This window comes from Macaca thibetana, chromosome 3 (assembly GCF_024542745.1).
Source record: "Macaca thibetana thibetana isolate TM-01 chromosome 3, ASM2454274v1, whole genome shotgun sequence".
Taxonomy (NCBI): domain Eukaryota; kingdom Metazoa; phylum Chordata; class Mammalia; order Primates; family Cercopithecidae; genus Macaca; species Macaca thibetana.
The window spans coordinates 40,909,489-40,926,122 of NC_065580.1; the positions used below are offsets into that span (position 1 = coordinate 40,909,489).

The window sequence follows — 16,634 nt, forward strand, 5'->3', positions numbered from 1 at the left end:
CATAGGCATGGGCAAAGACTTCATGACTAAAACACCAAAAGCAATGTCAACAAAACCCAAAATTGACAAATGGGATCTAATTAAACTAAAGAGCTTCTGCACAGTAAAATAAACTATCATCAGAGTGAACAGGAAACCTAGAGAATGGGAGAACACTTTTGCAATCTATCCATCTTACAAAGGGCTAATATCCAGAATCTACAAGGAACTTAAACAAATTTACAAGAAAAAAAAAACCCATCAAAAAGTGGCAGAAGATATGAACAGACACTTCTCCAAAGAAGACGTTTACATGGCCAACAAACATGAAAAACAGCTCATCATCACTGATCATCAGAGAAATGCAAATCAAAACCACAATGAGATACTATCTCATGCCAGTTAGAACAGTGATCATTAAAAAGTCAAGAAACAGCAGATGCTGGAGAGGATGTGGAGAAATAGAAATGCTTTTACACTGTCAGTGGGAGTGTAAATTAGTTCAACCATTGTGGAAGACAGTGTGGCGATTCCTCAAGGATCCAGAACTAGAAATACCATTTGACCCAGCAATCCCATTACTGGGTATATACCCAAAGGATTATAAATCATGCTGATATAAAGACACATGCACATGTGTGTTTATCACAGCGCTGTTGACAATGGCAAAGACTTAGAACCAACCCAAATGCCCATCAATGATAGACTGGATAAAGAAAATATGGCACATAAACACCATGGAATACTATGCAGCCATAAAAAAGGATGAGTTCATGTCCTTTGCAGGGACATAGATGAAGCTGAAAACCATCATTCTCAGCCAACTAACACAGGAACGGAAAACCAAACACCGCATGTTCTCACTCATAAGTGGGAGTTGAACAGTGAGAACATATGGGCACAGGGAGGGGAAAATATCACACACCAGGACCTCTTGGGGGTTGGAGGGCAAGGGGAGGGATAGCATTAAGAGAAATACTGAATGTATATGACGGGTTGATGTGTGCAGCAACCACCATGGCACATGGATTCGTATGTAACAAACTTGCACATCCTGCACATGTATCCCAGAACTTAAAGTATAATAAAAATAGAAAATAAAAAATAAAAGAAAAAGAAAAAGAAAAACAGTAGGAATCAATGACCTGAAGTGTCAGGAAACTGCATCTACAACCACTGAATACTCACCAAATGCACCAGCCTGTTAAGACCACAAGACTACATGGAAATTTAAAATGGGGAAACCCAGATTTCAGAGCCTAGAAACCACTAAGTATGTTGTTGTGACTCAGAAGACAATGCCCCAAAATGAAGGCCTCAAAGCAAAATTTTCTCTGACCTTCCCCTGTCCTCCTCTCAGTCCCATGATCCCCCAAGCCTAGCCATAGAAACTAGAATCCTCTTCCCAAGGTGGGTCATAGGACACAGATCCCTTTTCCACAAAGCCAGCTATAAAAGCTAAAAGTATTATTCTAACTTTCCTTCCACCTTTATGTATACAAACTGACCGCAGAAAAATTATCTGATCTGCCTTGTTTTACTATAGTTACAAGAACCCCATTCCAGAGAGGGTCTGCCTCACACCCAGATGGAAGAAACGCATGCTCAGGGAGGCCAAGAAGACTCCGGCTGGGTTTCCCCAAACAGTCTATTAGCATTTTTGCTCAATCATATTTCTACACAGCTGTCTATACTTTGTTAAACCTAAATATAAAAATGGACAATTTCCCCTGTATCTTTGGGTCCTTATTCTGCAGGCTCCTGTGTCACGTAAAACTATGATCAAAATAAATGTATATGCCTTTTCTCCTATTAATCTGCCTCTTGTCAGTGATTTTCAGCGAACCTTCGAAGGGCAAAAGGGAAATTATCTTTTGGCCCTGACAATGGCTTCAGAGTAAATCTGAATCACAAACAAAGCAAGCCAATCCCCAGCAAATGCAACAACTGAAAGTCAGCAGAAAGAACTGGGTTATTAGCAGGAAGATGAGCAGAAAGGAAATCAGGGGAAGTGATCAAATATCTTATAAACTCCCCAAGAACAGGAGTACATGGAGCAACTCTACTAGCAATTTCAAGCAGATGGGAAGGTGAAGAAAATGTCAGACACACTAACAAGAGTAATGCTTATTTAGAGATGATTGTTTAACTCAACTGGCAGCACCAGAGGCAGAACATTCAGACAGCTTGGCCTTTCGATTTCCTGCCCCAGCCTCTTCAGAAAGTTCTTGTCCATGGTTCTCTTAAGTAAATTCATAACAAATTAATATTTTACCCATGTCTGTATCTAAAAAAGAAAAAATGCCAACTCAATAGATAACTTACTGTCATCTTAGCTGAGTAATATAAAAACACAGTAAAACAGACTAATGTAGCAAAATATGCTCACTAAAAAGGCTGAAAATATCCTGAAAATTTATTCAAATTTGCATAAGCATTATTATTTTTTCTGCAACCCTCATGAAAAACTTTTTTTCACTACCTATGTAAAAACCTTATAAGCAATGGTAAAAGAAAATTCAAGTTTATTGTTCCCCTACTAAATGCCAGAAACTGTTCAAGGTGCTTTACATATGTTATCCCATTTAAGTGTTCTTACATTACAACTATGAGGAGACTTTCTCTCACTACACTGAATCTAGGAGACAATATTTTGCAACAGTTGATGGTGCAAGAGAGACTGGAGGTCATAATTACTGTAGACACTTTTATTTGGCAATAGACAACTCATACTCATTTCCTGTTTCAGTTGCAAGTTATTCTCTTGCTTTGTTTAACTGTTACTCCCTATGGTTTTGGCAAGATGATACAAAACTAAGTAATATCATTAATCTCAATTCATGACAAGTTATTTCAACCTAAACTAATACGAATATTTTACATTTAGCTGACAAGAAACGATAGCTTCTAAACACTTCAGAAACAAGAGTAAGGAGTTAGTTAATAATGTACAGTTTGCCAGGATTTGGACAACAGAAGATACATAAATACAGAGAAAGTTCAGCCGCCAGTTAACTGATCCACATGACACAACCCATCTGTGAAGGAAGAAGACTTTCATTCTTTACTACTTAGTTTCAATGGGTTGGCTACGAACATACTATGTAATTATTTGCTGTAATAAAAATAGCCCCTTATGTTTTCTCCATTCTTGAGAGAATGAACTTTCCTAGAGATAAAAAGAGTGAATCAGAAACCAGAGTTGACTGACCTTAGTTTTCAACTGTGCCACTCATAAGATATATGGATGAGAGTCATTTCATTACTTAGCATTCTTGTTTATTTAATTGTAAAATGTGAACAATGACACCTCACAATCACAATGGGCAAAAAATTCTTATTTTTTTTTTTACCAGACATTGATTTTTTCTACTGCATACAGATTCTGCATAAATTGTTCCTCAAGTAAGAAGGCAGGACAATTAAAGAGAGTTGCTCATAAGCCATAAACTTCAAAACATTCAAAACCAACTCTTTGTAAGTCTCGTGTGGTCCTGTACATAGCTTATCTCTGCCTTCCAAATGCCTTGTGTTAACATTAGAGCTCCATTTTATTCTGAGTCTTTAACATAAATTTTCTTCCTTCACTCATGCAGATCATAAAGTACAGGGAGACAGCTCAGAACACTCCCTTAGGGTAAATGCTCAGGAGAACACTTACCAGTTCTTAGGTTGTCAAAAAGGCATTGTTGTCAGCAAAATGTACAGTAGAGTCTGAAGATAAGTTCAAGGTTCAGTTACTATAGTGGCTTTAAGGGATTTTAGGAAAATGTCAGTACTAATATGAGGTGATGCTTTATCTATTTTTGTCTAGCAAAAAACATCTTGATGGACCTCTTTGAACTTGAAAGATAACTACTTTATTTATACCTCTAATACTTCCCAGATTGTGGTTTGGAAAGAGAGGATAAAACAAAGCAAAACCTAAAATGTTCTATATAACTAAGAAAGAAAAATGTGACATTTTTGAGAATAACACAAGATAAATGGGATCATAGGAAAACAAAACAAGGTCCCACAATATGATGGGAGGATGTGGGCATCCAGAGGGACATGGCAAGTGAGAAAGCCATGCATTAACTGATAGCAGGAAGTTTCTAAGAACAGTGACAATATTTTAGTTGAACAGTGATTAATATTTTAGTTTATTTCCAGGCTCTCTGCAGTCACCAAAACTTCAATGAAAGATTGCCAGATGCAACAATCATGTAGTGGAACTATAGAAAAGTGAAGGAAGAGAGATGTAGTCCAGCATGAGATGAAGCCAAGCAAGAAAAAAAGACAGCAGCAGCAAATTCTCAGAGTAACAGCTAAGACAAGAGAATTGGCATTGACTGAAATAGATGGAAGGTGATATGATTAGGGTTTGTGCTGCTGTAAAGATATAGAAAATGTGGAAGTGACTTTGAAATGGGTAACAGGCAGAGGTTTGTACTTCCTAGAGTCTTGGAGGACTCAGAAGACAAGAAGACGTAGGAAAGTTTGGAACTTCCTAGAGACTCGTTGAATGGCTTTGACCAAAATGCTGATAGTGATATGGGCAATACAGTTCAGGCTGAAGTGATCTCAGTGGAGATAAACTTGTTGGGAACTGGAATAAAAGTGATTCTTGCTATGCTTTAGCAAAGGTAACCTCTTCTCCCCATTATCCAGGAATTAACAAAGGGTCATTTTGCCCCTGCCCTAAACATCTGTGTAGTTTTGAACTCAACGGAGATGATTTAGGGTACATGGCAGAAGAAATTTCTAAGCAACAAAGCATTCAAGATGTGACTCAGGTGCTCTTAAAATCATTTAGTTTTATGTATTAACAAAAAGATGATTTCGAATTGGAACTTACGTTTAAAGGGGAAGCAGAGCATAAAAGTTTAGAAAATTTGCAGCCAGACAATGCAATAGAAAAGAAAACCCTATTTTCTGAGGAGAAATTCAAGTCAGCTGCAGAAATTTGCATAAGTAATGAGGAGTCAAATGTTAATCTCCAAGACAATTGGAAAAATGTCTCCAGGGCATGTCAGAAAACTTCATGGCAGGCCCTCCCATCACAGGACCAGAGGTTCAGGAGGAAAAAAGGGTTTCACGGGCCGTGACCAGGGCCTTGCTGCTTTGTGCAGTTTTGGGACTTGGCGTCATGCATCCCAGCTGTGGCTAAAAGGGGCCAATGTATAGGTCAGGTTTCAGAGGGTGCAAACCCTAACACTTGACATTTCCACATGGTGTTGAATGTGGAGGTACACAGAAGTCAATAATGAAGATTTGGGAACTTCAGCTAGATTTCAGAGGATGTAAGGAAATGCCTGAATATTGAGGCAAAGTTTTCTGCAGGGATGGAGCCCTCATGAAGAACCTCTGCTAGGACGGTACAGAAGGAAATGTGAGGTCAAAGCCCCCACGCAGAATCCATACTGGTGCACTGCCTAGTGGAGCTGCGAGAAGACGGTACCATCCTCTAGACCCCAGAATGGTAGATCCACCAACAGCTTGCACTGTGTGCCTGGAAAAGATGCAGACGCTCAATGCCAGCTCATGAAAGCAGCCAGGAAAGGGGTCATACCCTGCAAAGCCATGGAGGTGGAGCTGCCCAAGGCCATGGGAGCCCACCTTTTGCATCAGCATGACATGGATGTGAGACATGGAGTCAAAAGAGATCACTTCAGAGCTTTAAGATTTGACTGTCCTGCTGGATTTCAGACTTGCATGGGGTCTGTAGCCCCTTTGTTTTGGACATTTCACCCATTTGGAATGGGTGTATTTACCAAACACCTGTACCACCATTGTATCTAGGAAGTAACTAACTTGCTTTTGATTTTACAGGATCATAGGCAGAAGGGACTTGCCTTGTCTCACATAAGACTTTGGACTTGGACTTTTGGGTTAATGCTGGAACGAGTTAAGACTTTGGGGGACTGTTGGGAGGCATGGCTGATTTTAAAATGTGCAAGGGACATGAGATTTTGAAGGCGCCAGAGCAGAATGATATGGTTAGGCTTTGTGTCCCTACCCAAATCTCATCTTGAATTGGAATTCCCATAATTCCCACATGTCAAGGGAGAGATGAGGTGGAGGTAACGGAATCAAGGGGGTGGTGTCCCCCATCCTTTTCTCAAGATAGTGAGTGAGTTCTCACAAGATCTGATGGCTTTATAAGGGGCTCTTCCCCCTTCACTTGGCACTTCTTCCTGCCACCTTATGAGGAAGGTGCCTTGCTTCCATCATGATTGTAACTTTCCTGAGGCCTCCCAGCCATGCTGAAATGTGAGTCAATTAAGCTTCTTTCCTTTATAAATTATCCAGTCTTGGGTTATGTCTTTATTAGCAGTGTGGGAATGCACTAATACAGAAAGTAACCTCTTCTCCCCATTACCCAGGAATTGGCAAACGTATGAGGGAGAACACCAGTGGGCTCCTCCGGGTAGGTAGTATGGATGTCACTATACTCTTTTTGGATTTTAAAATAAAGTCAGCACAAGAAAACTAGAGGACAGGGAGGTAGCAGGGTAATCCAGCATGATACCATTCAGACATAGTTTATGGTTTATTTCTCCAGCAGCCATTACATATTGATATGAACAAATTAGATTCATGAGCCATTTAATTGGAAAAAAGTCACTTTAGATAATATACTTTCACTGCATTCCCTTCTTTGTCACATTAATGTCCTCCAAGAACATGGGGGTTATTCTGTTGATGATGGTTATAGTAATGAATTCCAAGTATAATTATGATAAAATCATTTGTTCTAATTTAATACATTTAGAATATCTGGTAATTAAAAGAAGAAATGAGCTAAGTTTATGTTTATCATATCAATATTAAAGAGTCACAAAGAAACTGATAACAAAAATATAGATATAGCAAATTTTGTTTCTTTTGTTTGTTTTGAGACTGGGTCTCCCTCTGTCACTGATGCTGGAGTGCAGTGGCAAAGTCATAGCTCACTGCAGCCTCAACCTCTCAGGCTTAATCAATCCTCTCATCTCTGCCTCCTGAGTAGCTGTAACTATAGGAACACACCACCATGTCCAGCTAACTTTTGTATTTTTTGTAGAGATGAGGTTTCACCATGTTGCCCAGGTTAGTCTTGAACTCCTGGACTCAAGTGACCCACCCACCTTGGTCTCCCAAAGTGCTGAAATTACAGGACAAATTTTGTTTCTTAAAAAACAATTCGAAGCATTGCAGATGTATTTGCATATGCAAACAACTCATTAGTGTGGGGGGTGGGTGTAGCTGATTGTCTGGGCTGGTGGTTTACTGTATTAATTATACTGGGTTGAATAGTGTTCCCCAAAATTCAGATCCATTCAGAACCTCAGAATGTGACCTTATTTGTAAATAGGGTCTTCACAGATGTAATTATTTAAGATGAGGTCATACTGGACTAGGTTGGGCCCTAAGCCAATGAGTCATGTCCATATACAGAAGAGAGAAATTTGGACACAGGGAGACACATGGAGAGAATGTCATGTGAAAATAGAAGCAGAGATTAGAGTGATACATCTAGAAGACAGAACACCGAAGATTGCTGGCAAACACCAGCAGCTGAGAGTCATGAAACAGATTCTCTCTCAAGGTCTTCAGAAGGAACCAACCTGCCAGCTCTTGATTTCAGAATTCTAATCTCTAGAACCATGAGAGAATAAATTTCTGTTGTTTTAAGCCACACAGTTTGTGGTACTTCATTACAGAAGTCCTAGGAAGCTAACCAATCATGAATTAATTATTTCCACCTGATATAAAGGACATTCACTAAGAACATATTTTATTAAGCTTATTTGTATAACTATAAATTTAGAATGAACTAACTTTCCTTCCTTTACATAAATTTTGCAATTCAGTGTTTTCATTCATTCAGATCAATGCTGTATCAATTATCCATGTTAGTAAGGTTCTATGAATATTTTCAGTTTTGATATATCTTTTTTTTCTAATGAAATGACACCCTGTTGTTTCAACTCTTGCCTACTGCCTTTCAGATGAATTTTCAGATAATGGAGATCTAGAAATCAAAGCAAGAGACTGTCACCTACTTATCTTTCTAGGACTATTTTATTTCTGGTTTAATTATTATGGAAGTCACCCTTTAAATCCCTGATTCAGTAATCAAATGAGTTCCTCAGGATAACAGCGTTTGTACATGGTATTCCGGTCGCCTACTCATTACATCTAATTTGACGGTATTGGAGTGGAGGAGTCATTCCCTAATAGTGTTCAGTCACTTGCTTTCCCTGTGAAGTTGACTGAATTTAAAAACTGTTGATTAGGAGCAATTTTTTAGTCAATTCTTTAACAAGGCAAAGAACAAAGAAAGGTTCATTGACTTTTCTTGCTGTTGTTAGTCTTTTCCCAGAGGCCATCTGTGTAAAGTGGCAATCACACAATTCCTAAAGCTTAAAATAAAAATTGTTTTTAATATTAGTGTTGTCTAGCCAGTACTTTCCACCTTGCTTACATTGCAGCACACATAGAAAAGAATTGCATTCATACAGCACAACAGGGTAACTGGAAAAGGACATAACTGATCCACTCACAGCACAGTGTTGTACAGTGAATCACCAGACAGGCAGGAAGCTCTTACCAGACTTTCTATTAAAGTATTGGGAAACGCATTGCATTCTGTGTATGCTTTTTACTGTGGGCTTATTTAAATCTCTCAAATAAGATAACTAAACTAAAAGACAATTTCCCTCTTCCTTAAATTCAGCAGCATTTGCTTATTTAATAGCATTGTCAGGATACCAATGACATACATCAAATATAAATATCTTGATATAATTTATTTACCTTTTCTTCTCTTTTAACTCAGCACATATAAGACCTTTTCTACCCTACATTTGATGAAGAGTGAAGTGACAAATCCAATGCAGGACTACAAATCTTGCATAGTAAGTCACGTAGACTCTAAATCAATCTTGCATTAAAATCATAAATCTTAACAAAGGTGCAGCCATTATAGGAATGATCCAAAACAGTTGTAAAATGTTAATTCCAAGTACCTGTGCTAATAGCTATGTGACAGAATTTATCCTGCTCTTTTTATAAGCAAAGTATCATCCTTATATTTCCTTTAGAAAATATTAAAAATTAACCTTCCCTCAACCACACCAAGTTTGCATCCCCACAGAGGTCAGATAACTCACTAATTACCTAATTTATTTATTTCTTCTAACTATATTGACTGGTTCTTATTTTGTCTTCATGACACCATGCTCAAGAGCTAGCAATGGGGGAGAAGAAAGAAGAGGACTTGAGGTATGAAGACAGAAAGGAAAGATAGATTAGATTCAAGAATAAAATCAAAATTAAACTTGAAATTCCTAACATTCTAAAATATTTATAAGGCCAGTTATATATTCCTATTCTTAAGAAAAATATATTCATAACAATCTAGTCCCCTAAAGATAAATTCTGTTTATATATATACAAATTTAAATGAATATATTCATGAAGAATATATTCATATATAGAATATATTCATGAAGAATGTATTGTTAAGAATTTTTTATAATCAAAAACATGTCCTTATGCCTGTCAGTCTTTCCCTCCCTCTGGCCCTTGGTCAGCAGCAGCAGTAGAAACAAAAAGTACATTATTTAGTAAAATGGGGGAGAAGCAAATTGATCATTACTTTAAAACCTACCATGATGACAAAATGAAAACTGGTTAACTAAAATTAATATAGTTAAAAGAAACAAGGTCATTTGGCCGACTGGTCACTTGGTGAATTGACTTTTGGCTTATTGACCTAGAGCTCATTTCTACATAAGCCTGGATCTTCTAAAGAGACATTAAACAAACTTTTAATAGAAATTGGCAGGAGTCAGGTTACGCTCCGTTTATGTAGCTAATGGTCTTCTCATCTGGTCCCTATTATAGCATGTTTTGATATAATCCTTATTTGGGATCTGTTTATTCTTGACATCTTTCTCTCTCCACCCAGTTATTATCTTATCACCTAGATTTTTTTTTTCTGTTCATTGAGAGCAGATTTACAGAGAGAATCATAATAAATAACCTTCTACCCAAATGATAGATGCAAGAAGCAGATAAAAAGGAGGGTCCGTGGACCATCCTCAACCGACCAGCACACTGGGAGAATGGGGTAGAGCTAAGGGAAGTTCATACCTTGTGCAGTGGGGAGGAGCCTGGCCTCTTCAGCTCAAGTGTGGTGGCCTGGAATTCAGTCTGTGAGATGCCAGCCTGCCTGCAGGATCCCCTCTCATTCTACTGACAGTATTTTGTTCCTTTTTTCCTTTTCACCCAATAAATTCCTCTCTACTCAATCTTCAAGGTGTCCACATGGCTAATCTTTCCTGATTGTGCGACAAGAACCCAGTTTTAACTGAATAGAGGAGCAAAGGTTTGTATCACCAATAGCCTAATACCTCCAAAGTCCTCAGAGAAATTATATTGCACTTAACCTATTTTATTTGAGGGTGACAGGATCCAACCATTTGGCATGTAGATCTCTGTTAACAGAACTAACATTTGTTTGCTTTTGGCATTCATCTGATCTTTGACAAACCTGACAAAAACAAGAAATAGGGAAAGGATTCCCTATTTAATAAACGGTGCTGGGAAAACTGGCTAGCCATAAGTAGAAAGCTGAAACTGGATCCTTTCCTTACACCTTATACTAAAATTAATTCAAGATGGATTAAAGACTTAAATGTTAGACCTAAAACCATAAAAACCCTAGAAGAAAACCTAGGCAATACCATTCAGGACATAGGCATGGGCAAGGACTTCATGACTAAAACACCAAAAGCAATGGCAACAAAAGCCAAAATAGACAAATGGGATCTAATTAAACTAAAGAGCTTCTGCACAGCAAAGGAAACTATCGTCAGAGTAAACAGGCAACCTACAGAATGGGAGAAAATTTTTACAATCTACCCACCCGACAAAGGGCTAATATCCAGAATCTACAAAGAATTTAAACAAATTTACAAGAAAAAAATCAAACAACCCCATCAAAAAGTGGGCAAAGGATACGAACAGACACTTCTCAAAAGAAGACATTTATGCAGCCAACAGACACGTGGAAAAATGCTCGTCATCACTGGTCATCAGAGAAATGCAAATAAAAACCACAATGAGATACCATCTCACAACAGTTAGAATGGTGATCATTAAAAAGTCAGAAAACAACAGGTGCTGGAGAGGATGTTGAGAAATAGGAGTGCTTTTACTGTGTTGGTGGGAGTGTAAATTAGTTCAGCCATTATGGAAGACAGTGTGGCGATTCCTCAAGGATCTAGAACTAGAAATACCATTTGACCCAGCAATCCTATTACTGGGTATATACCCAAAGGATTATAAATCATGCTACTATAAAGACACATGCACACATGTGTTTATCGCAGCACTGTTCACAATAGCAAAGACTTAGAACCAACCCAAATGCCCATCAGTGATAGACTGGATAAAGAAAATGTGACATATATATACCATGGAATACTATGCAGCCATAAAAAGGATGAGTTCATGTCATTTGCAGGTACATGGATGAAGCTGGAAACCATCATTCTAAGCAAACTATTGCAAGGACAAAAAACCAAACACTGCATGTTCTCACTCATAAGTGGGAATTGAACAACGAGAACATTTGGACACAGGGTGGGGAACATCACACACCAGGGCCTGTCGTGGGGTGGGGGTAGTGGAGAGGGATAGCATTAGGAGATATACCTACTGTAAATGACAAGTTAACGGGTGTAGCACACCAGTATGGCACATATATACATATCCTCATATGCTTAAGTTACATCAATGATAACATGTTTTCTGAGTTCTCTAATTAATTTTATAATAATCAGTTGTATTTCTCTAACATTCCAGGACTTATATTTCAAAAGCAAATTTTAAATTTATATAAAGTATCCACTATCTTTTTTTTTTTTTTTTTGAGAAAGAGTCTAATGCTGTGACCCAGGCTGTAGTGCAGTGGGGTGATCAAAGCTCACTGCAGCATTGACCTCCCAGGCTAAAGTGGTCCTCCCATCTCAGCCTCCTAAGTAGTTGGGAATACAGACACACAATATCATGCCCAGATTTTTTTTTTTTTTGAGATGGGGTTCCATTATGTTGGCCAGGCTGGTCTCAAACTCCTAGGGCTCGAGGAATCCTCCTGTCTTGGCCTCCCAAAAGGCTCAGATTAGAAGTGTGAGCCACTATGTTCGGCCTATACACCATCTTCTAAAAATACAGGCATTAAATTGTTTTATAACACATCTCAATTTTCAAATCAAGATGATAAATTATAAAATGTAATTTTACAGTACTAGAAAAAAAGTAGCAATATCTATTTTAAAAATGAATTCTGCATTTGCACCTAAAATAAATAAATGACATCAATAAAATATGTAAAAAAAAGATTTTCTATTAAATATTTCTATTATGCTAGTAAATATAATTTCAATGTACCACTTGATGTGTAGAAGTTTTAACATTTGCAATCATAAAGACTAAATAAAAACTGGTTAACCAAAATTAATATACCTAAAAGAAATAAGGTCATCTGGTAAACTGGCCATTTGGTAAATTGGCTACCACAGTTTTTATTGTGAGGTGCTTGTAAGATCTGAAATATCACCAAAGTAGAATAAATAGCTTCTTTATCTAATCACAATAGGCAGAGCAGCTGTTTATAAAAATGCATTTCAAAATGTTCACCACCTCTTTCTCAGAATTTTGCAAACTGAACTAGCATTTTTTGCCTCTTTTTTAACAGACAAAAGTGGCAGTATTTTAAATTTTAATATATTTTTAAATTTAATATTCAAATAAAATGATATGTTGTTCCTAGTTATATATAACTTCTATATATAAAACAAGACATTTAATTTTTTAATACTCAACTTTCATCTAATACCAGAATCGAAAGGGGAAAGGCCAGTACAAAGAGTTATTCCTGGGTCTGTGGTAGAAAAAAGACTTGGTTCCAACTGTGGAACTATTTCTGAGTCATGTTTTTATTATCTATCCCATAAAAATATTCTACTTATGAATATAAGATGCTGACATTCCCCTGTCCACAATAACAGAAAGGGAGAACCAAGGAGAGAAATTAGATCAGGATTATGGTTTAAGTGAGGTGTTTATTGAAGACAGGTCTAGGCCTAGAGTAGTAAGACTTTGGACAGGCAATCATCCAAATAAATATTCGTTAAAAATGTACTTGGTTTTTATTAATGGGAGCAGTTTTAGTTAATGTTTACTACTCTAGTTGATAGATGTGAAAGAAATCCAACTAGAAGTATGTTAAAAAATAAAGAAAAAGATATTTGATATTATTTCAATTTTCTTAAATTTGTTAAGATTTGTTTTTTGGCCAAACATATGAGCTATAGTGGAGAACACTGTGCTTGAGAAGAATGTGTGTTGTGTTGCTGCTGGATGGCGTGCTCTATGTATGTCTGTTAGTCTTTAACTTTTGACAGTTTAATTATAATGTGTAACATTACGAATCTCTTTGTTCTCTTTGACTCTTTGTTCGGAGTCAAACTATTTGTTCTCCGGGCTTCCTGAATTTGTATTTCTATTTCCCTCCCCAGGCTTGAGAAGAAGATGGCAAAGTGCAGCCAGGGTATAAAAACGCCTCTCAAAACAAGTTGGACTATGCTAAAGGGCAGAGGAAAGGATAGTAACTGGTGTAAGATGTGTGGCCTGGGCTCTGTTTGTGCTACAGGATATACTAATGCATGAGAAAAAGAAAACACGGGTTTTCTACCCCATCTTTGCATGCAACTTGAAAGAGAGACGAGTAGAATATCGAAAAGAAAGGCTTGAGGTCTATGATGAGCAAGGTGACTAGAAGAGAGAATCCAGCTGATCTAAATGGTTTCAAATTCCCAGGGAGAGGTACACCATAATTCAGAGTGCTAAAAGAATTTATCATCGAAATGCCATATTGTTGACACCAAGTCTTAAAAACATACAAATACCCAAAGAGTAAATCTGGGAAAATGTTCTTTCAGTTGTCCAGAGTCAAAGATGGATTCTGCAGAGCCGTGAGCTCAAAATCGATGACATTCAAAATGCTAGCCTAGATCATTGAAAGCAGGGTGTGTAAATGTTTTCAAAAGGAATACAAAATCATCAAGCCCCAGCCTGTAGTCACTTAGAATAAATTGTGTAGATTTTACTTTAATTCATTCTTTGATAGAGCACTAGACTAGCAAGCCAAAAAACTGGGATACATGCCGACGAGTTTGATAAACTACACTCCACAGGCAGAATTCAGCTGGCTGTTGATTTTTGTTTAAATCATGTGTTATCAGAATAAAGCCATGCTTATTTGTTTACACTTATTTAAGACAGTGTGGTTCTGTTCTGTCTCTCCCTTTCTCTCTTTCTCTCTCCCCTTTCAGTTATGGACTGAATGTTTGTGTCTCCCCCAAATGCATATGTTCAAGTCCTAACCACTAATGTGCCTGTATTTGGAAATGGGGCCTCTTAAGGAAGTAATTAAAGTTAAATGAAGTCATATGCTTAGTGCTCTGATCCAACAGGATTAGTGACCTTAAAAGAAGAGACATCAGAGAGCTTGCTTGCTATGTCCCCTCACACTCACAAACCAAGAAAGGCCATGAGGACATAGCAAGCAGGTCTACAAGCCAGGAAGAGGCCTCACCGGCAATCTAATGGACTGGCACCTCAATCTGAGACTCCAAAACTGTCAGGAAATACATTTCTGTTTCGTAAACCAGTCAGTCTATGGTACCTTGTTGTCATAGCCCAAGCCAACTAACTCATTCTTTCTCAACCAATGAAGAACTGAGGCCTCCAACCAGATTCTCAAGCCCCAGACAAGCATTCAGCTGACTGAAGGCCTGGCCAACATTTTGCCTGAAACCTCATGAAAGATCCTGAGCCAGATCACAACAACTAAACCCCTCCCAGGTTCCTGCCCCTCAGAAACTGTGTGAGAGAAGATTTTTTTGTTTAAGCTAGTAAGTTTGAGTTTTTATTTCCTATGAATCATGTTTATGAACCTTACAAATAAATCCAAGACTAGCTCATTTGTATGTCTACTCTTTCTCCCAGATCACTTGTAAATCTCAAGTTGTTGAGAATAAAAATATTTAGGACATAAATTTTAAAATGCTTCAAGTCTCTTTGTCCTCCACTTTTTCTTCCACGCTGTCAGCAGATTTTGTTTGTTTGTTTGTTTGTTTTACAATACAAAATTTGCCCCCATTGCATTCCTACTTAAAATCCTCTGGTGGCTCTCTATTATCTACAGTTCAAAACCCAGACTTTTCAGAAGTGCACACTATTTTCCTGCATAGCCTGACTCCACATTTTTCCCATGCATCATTCATCCTGGCTGTAACATACCCAGATTCCTGTTTCGCTTGATAATAAGCTCTCTAAGAAAAGGGACATAGTCTCATTCATTATTGTTTCTCCATGGCCCAGTATAGTGCCTTGCATATGGTTGATGCTAAATAAATTTTTCTGTTCAGCCAAAATGATCCATCTTGCTTCCTCCAAATTTTTTCCCTGTCTCCATCTACCAAAAAGCTATTATCCAATCATCACCTTTTGACATCAGTGTCATCTCTCCTCTTGATTCCTAATCTTATATAAATAGCATAAGGTGTTCTCTACATATTATTTATAGCATTTATATCATATTATAAAATTATGTTTACATTCAAGTCTTCCCCAGTGGACCTAGGATGCTTGTCATTGTTCATTTTTCTTGGCCTTAAGGATTGTTGAATCAAACTGGAATCCTTAGCCCTATACCTTGAAGCTTTGGATTCAAAGATCCAAGTCACATTATGTCCTGAGTCTCCTTATATCAACCCTCTTGACCTCACTGAAGAGAAACCCTCCAATTTAAATTCCTCATTTTCTCCCTGATTTGGGCAACACTATAATATTATGCTTCTCCAGGTGGCATAACTCCTTAGTTTTGACTAGTTACCTCCTGTGGCTCCCCTATAAGACCATATTCCTGACTTAAATATCAACCTAGAGAACACAAGCCCAACTTATATTCTTCATTGACACTATCCCTCCTCCCAGGTTAGAGAGCCATAAGAGAATCAGAGAGCCCACTGCCCATTCCCCTGGTTCCCAAGAACTTACCACTGCTTGACTTTCAGCTCATTCACTGTGGTCCACCCACCAAATTTGATATTAGATACCAGCTGTAGCTGCATTAAAACTGAGCCTGTTAGTACCTTGAACAATAGGGATGTCTGGCCTTGTTCGGTGGAGAAGTCAACCATTATAGTCAGATCTGCTTATGTTCAGCTCTAAAGACAAGAAACAAGGCGATTTCCTCTCCTTTTTTCTTTTCATCCACAAACTCTGAGCTGCAAAAAGCACAGAAGATTGATCATGCTTCACACGAAGTTATCTCAAAATTTGGCAAACAAGTCTCAGCGAGGCACTTGACAAAGCCTTTTCTGGCATTATCACACATACAAAAAAAGGCTGAGATATAAGTAATATGCAGGAACAATCAAGTGGACAAATATACAGTTAAGTATTCATACCCAAAGGTACTGAACAATGTGCTATGTGTCATTCCGGAGTTTTCTAGTCACATGTCACATAGCCTCAGTCTTCAGTCTTTCCCCATTTAATGTTTTAATCCCTACTTAGAATAACATTATAAACTTTATTACCTTTGTTCA

General features: G+C 37.8%; 1 long non-coding RNA gene across 1 annotated transcript in view; it reads right to left on the minus strand.

Moving 5' to 3' along the window:
- LOC126951200 (uncharacterized) overlaps positions 1-16,403 on the minus strand; it is a 66,221-nt gene extending 49,818 nt beyond the window's left edge. Inside the window, exon 1 of the long non-coding RNA XR_007724384.1 lies at positions 16,176-16,403. This is a non-coding gene — a long non-coding RNA (uncharacterized LOC126951200). The remainder of the gene's footprint in view (positions 1-16,175) is intronic.
- Between the last annotated feature and the right edge of the window lie 231 nt (positions 16,404-16,634).